Source organism: Orycteropus afer, unplaced genomic scaffold (genome assembly GCF_000298275.1).
Source record: "Orycteropus afer afer isolate SDZICR_OR568_19922 unplaced genomic scaffold, OryAfe1.0 scaffold00166, whole genome shotgun sequence".
NCBI lineage: Eukaryota > Metazoa > Chordata > Mammalia > Tubulidentata > Orycteropodidae > Orycteropus > Orycteropus afer.
In genome coordinates this window covers 5492705-5499149 of record NW_006921753.1, presented here as the reverse complement: position 1 = coordinate 5499149, position 6445 = coordinate 5492705, and positions in this window count along the sequence as shown.

Here is a 6445-nt window from a genome sequence, read left to right as displayed (position 1 = left end):
CTCATAGTGACCCTATGCACAGCAAACGAAACACTGTCTGGTCCTGTAACAACTCCATGATCCTTGCTATACACTTCAGTCCATCACGGCAGCCACTATATCAATCCATCTCATTGAGGGCCTTAACCTCTTTCATTGACCCTCCACCTCACCAAGCATGACATACCTCTCCAGGGAATGGTCTCTTCTGACAACATGACCAAAGTAGGTGAGACGAAGTCTGACCATTCTTACTTCCAAGGAGCATTCCAGCTGCACTTCCTCTAGGGCAGATTTGTTAGATCTTTTAGCAGTTCATGGTACTTTCAGCATTCTTCATCAGCATTACAACTCAAATGCATCAACTCTTCTTAGTCTCCCTTATTCATTGTCCAGCTCTCACATGCATATGAACTTACAGCCCTCAAGTTGGATCCGATTCATAGAGACCCCTTCTTGGGTTTTCGAGGCAGTATCACTATGGAAGTAGATTGGCCAACCTTCCTTCCAAGGAACAACTGGTGGGTTTGAACCCCCAGGCTTCTGGTTAGCTGTCAAATGCCTTAGGCACTGTGTCACCAGAGTTCCCCCACGTGCATGTGTGTTGTTGTTATTGTTATGTGCCATCGAGTTGGCCCCGACTCATAGCGACCCCTCCTTGGTTTGCCAAGGCAATATCACTACGGAAGTAGATCACCCAACCTTCCTTCCGAGGAGTGGCTGGTGGTGTGAGGCTATTGAAAGTACCTTGGTTTGTGTCAGGCACACCTTAGTCCTCAAGGAGATATCTCTGCTCTTCAGCACTTGAAAGAGGTCCTTTGCAGCCAGTTTTCCCACTGCTATACATTGTCTGATGTCCTGACTGCTGCCTTCATTGGCGTCGATTGTAGAACCAAGCAATGTGAAATCTTTGACAACTTCAATCTTTTCTCAATTAGCTCCAGTTGTGAGGATTTTTGTTTTCTTTATATTGAGATGTAACCCATATTGCCGACTGTAGTCTTCAATTTTCATCAGTAAATGCTTCAAGTCATCCTCCCTTTCTGCAAGCAAAGTTGTGTCATCAGCACATTGCAGGTTGTTAATGAGCCTTCCTCCAATCCTGATGCCATGTTCTTCTTCAAACAGTCCAGCTTCTTGGATTATTTGCTCAGCATACAGATTGAATAAGTACGGTGAGAGGATACAATCCTGATACACTACCTTCTTGATTTTAAACAATTCAGTGTCCTCTTGTTCTGTTTGAATGAAAGATTCCTGGTCTACATACAGGTTCCTCATGAGTACAATGAAGGGTTCTGGAATTCCCATTCTTCTCAATGTTATCAACAATTTCTTATGATCCACACAATCAAATGCTTTTGCATAGTCAATAAAACACAGATAAACATCTTCCTGATATTCTTTGCTTTGAGCCAATAGCCATCTGACATCAGCAATGATATCCTTCATTCTTTATCCTTTTCTGAATCTAGCTTGCATTTCTGAAAGTTCTCTGTCAATACACTGCTGCACCCATTTTTTAATTACCTTCAATAAGATTTTATTTGCATGCGATACTAATGATATTGTTTGATAATTTCCACATTCTGTGAGATCACTTTTCTTTGGAATGGGTACAAATATGGATCTTTTCAGTCAGTTGGACAGGTAGCTGTCTTCCAAATCTCTTGGCATAGCTGAGTGAATGCCTCCAGTGGGGCATTCGTTTGTTGAAACATCTCAGTGGGTATTCTCAATCCCTGGAACCTTGTTCTTCTCAAGTTCCTTCAGTGCAACTTCGAGCTCTTCCTTCATTACCATTGGTTCTTGATCATATGCCATCTCCTGAAATGTATGAACATCAACCAGGTTTTTTTGGTACAGTGACTTTATATTCCTTCCATCTTCTTTTGATGCTTTTGTTTTTTTGAAGCATCATTCAATATTTCGTCCATAGAATCTTTCAAAATTGCACATTGAGGCTTAAATTTTTTCCTCAGTTCTTTCAGCTTGAGAAATGTTGAGTATGTTCTTCCATTTTTGGTTTCTAACTCCAGGTTTTTGCACATTTCATTATAGTAATTGACTTTGTCTGCTCAAGCTGCTCTTTGAAATCTTCTGTTCAACTTTTATCTTGTCATTTCTTCCATTTGCTTTAGCTACTCTCCACTCAAAGGCAAGTTTCAGAGTCTCTTCTGATATCCATTTTGGTCTTTTCTTCCTTTCTTGTCTTTTTAATGTCCTTTTGCTTTCTTCATAGATGATGTACTTGATGTCATCCCACAATTCTGGTTTTCAAGCATTGCTGTTCAATGCATCAAATCTATTCTTTTGATGGTCTGTAAATTCAGGAGGGATATATTCCAGGTTATATTTTGGAGCTCATGGACTTGTTCATCTTCAACTTCAAGTTGAACTTGAAAATGTGCAGTTGATTGTCTGTTCCACAATCAGCTCCTGGACTTGTTTTAGCTAAAGATATTGAGCTTTTCCATTGCCTTTTGCCACAGATGTAGTCAATCTGATTCTTGTGTACTCCATCTGGTGAAATCCACATGTATAGCCATCATTTGTGTTGTTGAGAAAAAGGTATTTGCAGTGAATAAGTTGTTGGTCTTGCAAAATTCTATCATGCAATCTCCAATGTTATTTCTGTCACCAAGGCCAAATTTTCCAACTACCAGTGATTCTTCTTTGTTTGCAACTTTTGCATTCCATTCACCAGTGATAATTAAGACATCTTGATTGCATGTTTGGTCAATTTCAGACTGCAGAAGTTAATAAATATTTTCAATATCTTCATCTTTGGCTTTTGTGGTGAGTGTGTAAATTCGAATAATAATGTTATTAACTTGTCTTCTTTGTAGGCATATGGATATTATCCTATCATTGACAGAATTGTACTTCAGGACAGATCTTGAAACAGCCTTTGTGATGATGAACGCCATGCCATTCCTCTTCAAATTGTCATTCCTGGAATAGTAGATCATATGGTTGTCTGATTCAAAATGGCCAAAACTGGCTCATTTGAGCTCACTAATGCCTAGGATATCAATCTTTATGCATTCCATTTCATTTTTGACAACTTCCAATTTTCCTAGATTCATACTTTGTACATTTCATGTTCCAATTATTAATGGATATTTGCAGCAGTTTCACCTCAATTTAAGTCATGCCACATCAACAAATGGCAGTTCCAAAAGCTTTACTTTGTAAAGTAAAGCTTATCCATATCATTAAAGTTGACTTTACTCTGATGAGGCTGCTCTTTCCCAGTCATATTTTGATCGTCTTTGGTCCTAAGGGGTTCATCTTCCTGGACTGTATCAGACAATGTTTCAGACTATTCGTAAAGTTGCCTAGTAATATATCAGAGAGTGTCTCTCTGCTATTCATAAGGTTTTCCCTGACCAATTCTTTGAGAAGTAGATGGCATCTTCCTTCTTCCTAGTCTGTTTCAGTGTGTAAGTTGCATTAAAACCTGTGCTCCACATGTAACCCTGCTTACATTTGAAACACCAGTAGCACAGCCTCAATCCTCACACAACACATAACCCACCACAGCATGATGAAATGAAAGTTCATCTCCCTTAGTTGTTCCACACCTCTCTGCCCTCCCCTTACCTCGATCCTTCCCCTCTGTCTGTCATCCCTGGCTTTTCCTATGCTTCCTGCCTCTTGGGATGGGGACTGGTTCTCTCCCCTTTCCTGAATCCTGTGGCTCTATCTGTCATCCTGGCATTCCTGGAGGCCTTGTTAATATACTGCTGAAACTGTTTTTCAATTCCCTAGTTTAGGTTAATCATAAAAACATTAAAAAAAAAAAAAAAATGAGACTCAACTCTTCAAACAAACAGAGTTCTAAAAGCAAAAAGAGACATCTCAGCATGGACCAAGAATAATATACAACATTTAAAAGGTTCCTTACTAGGCCATAGCAGTCCCTTACTGTGATGGTTATGTTTGCATGTTAACTTGGCTAGGCCTGGTTGAGTGGCTGGGCGGCTGGATGTAGTATTCCCCATGATGAGACTGGTAATCAACTCCATGGTGGAATCTACTGGGAGCAGCTGGGTAGCTGCCTTTGGGTATGTGGTCTGCTTCCTGTATACAAGGAGAAGCTTTGAGAATGGTCTCTAGCCTATGGCATGCTTGGGCCCTGCATGTAGCTATGTCATTGCTCAGAAGCCTGCCATGCTCTGCTGACCCTGGGACTTATAATGGACTTAAGTTAATGGCCTGCCATGTGGTTTGGTAACATCAGGACTGTGCCTTTTTACTTGTCAACTTTGGGGCTTCTCAGCATCAGCAGCCAGCAGCTGTCTGAGTGAAGAAATGCCTCTAGCTCCAGTGAGCTGGGAGCAGGAGGCAGAGCTGGAGCCAAGGTTGAGGGGCTTTTACACAGCCCCTAGAACTTGGCACTCAGAATTTAGACTTAAAGCCTCCAAATTGTAAGGATAAACTCCTGTTTGTTAAGGCCATCCCATTTGTGGTATATTTCTTGTCAGAGTGGCACTAGGTAACCAGAACACTTACCTACACTGGTTTTAAGAATTACCACCAGTCTTTGGTGGGAGGAATGTGGGAAATAATGTGGAAACTCACATTATTTGCATAAAAAGAATAAACTGATTATAATTCGTATTACAATTGTGAATTTAGACATAAATATCAACAAACTTCTTTGTTAACTTCACTAAGTCATTCATTAAAAAATTAACTGGAAATGTCCTGGTATTATCAATTTAGAAAATATTGTGCATATCAGATGAAAGGAATTAAATTTCTGTTGTTGTGTAGCTTAAATTAAGCAAGAACCGTTGAGAGGAGGAATACATAATTTGAAGTCCATAATAAGTGCAATACCTGGTCCATAATAAGAACTATTTTTGCTGCAGTGATTAGTATTAGTACACAATTGTATCTTGACTCTTCTTTGTGTCTTGATGTGATTTATATAACCAGTGCATAACTAAATTTCTTGGTGACCAATGCATAAAAAATATATTTATATACTGTTTCATTTGGCAAAGTTATTTCAGTTGCACGACAGTGTTCAGTCTGTTACTTAAAAAAAGAGAAAAGATTTATTGAACTAGTACCATGTGAAGGATATGCTGTGAGTCAAAATCAAAGCTAGAATCATCTGATTCTACTTCTCAAGGAAGTTATGGTAAAGGGTATGAGCAATTAGTTTTCATTTTACAGAAGCAAAAACTGAAGCTCAGGGAGCTTATATTGCTTCATCTCATACAAAAATTTTAAAAACTCTCCACCTTCTAGCTGAGTTCACGATCTGAGGAGATCATGTCTGGGCTTCTGAGGAGTCTCATTAAAAATCAAATTGGCCTTGGGGAGAAAAAAAAAAAAAACAACCTCTCTACCTTCAAGCTGATTCTGACTCATAGTGACCCTATAGGACAGAGTAGAACTGTCTATCTATTTAGAAAATATGGTTCATATCAGATGAATGGAATTAAAATTCTGTTGTTGTGTTGCCTAATTCTGTTGTTGAGTAGAACTGTCATATAGGGTTTCCAAAATGGTAATCTTTGTAGGAGAAGATTTCTAGGTCTTTTCTACCAAGAAGCAACTTGCAGATTTGAAGTGCTGACCTTTCATTAGTCGCTGACCACTTTAACCACTGTACCAACAAAGCTCCTTTTCTTTTAAAAATAATAATTTAAAAAACATATTATTAAATTCCTCTGCAAAGTAGAAGTATAATGTTTTTCCTTTGACAAGAAAGGAAAATTGTCTCTCATAGAACAAACAAAGAAAAGTAGAGAAGAGTAAGATGAACACTAGGAAGGGAATAATGGTCATTTGGAGGAAACAGATTTAAGAAGGATTAGCAACTGAAACCACAAAGTCATCCTCATATATGCTCCTGTTCTTGTATTTCTTCTGCTGCCTTCTTGGTTTCTCTAATTTAAAGAATACAATGCATATAATTTCTCTTTAACTCAATCCCTTTCAATTTCTGAAGAACTACCAGTTACATTGAAACTGAAACTTGTACGAAGTCAAAAACTGGATCAATTCCTAAGAGGAGGAAAATGCCCTGATATCTTGCTGTCCCTTGGATAGCATTTTATAATATGAATGGATTATCTTAATATTCTAAAAGCCCCTAATGAAGAAAAATCCCAACATTATTTAAGAAAAGACAATATTATCTCAAAAGTAACTGTGAAATCAACTGATGCAGAAAAGGCATTTGATAAAATCCAACACTGATTCTTGATCAAAACTCTCAGCAAAATAGGACTAGAAGGGACATTCCTCAACATAATAAAGGGCATCTGTGCAAAACCAACAGCCAACATTATTCTTAATGGAGAGAGACTGAAACCATTCTCCTTGCAAACAGGAATCAGACAAGGATGCCCTCTATCACCACTTCTATTCAACATTGTACTGGAAGTCCTAGCCAGGGCCATAAGGCAAGAAAGGGAAATCAAAGGTATCCAAATTGGTAAGG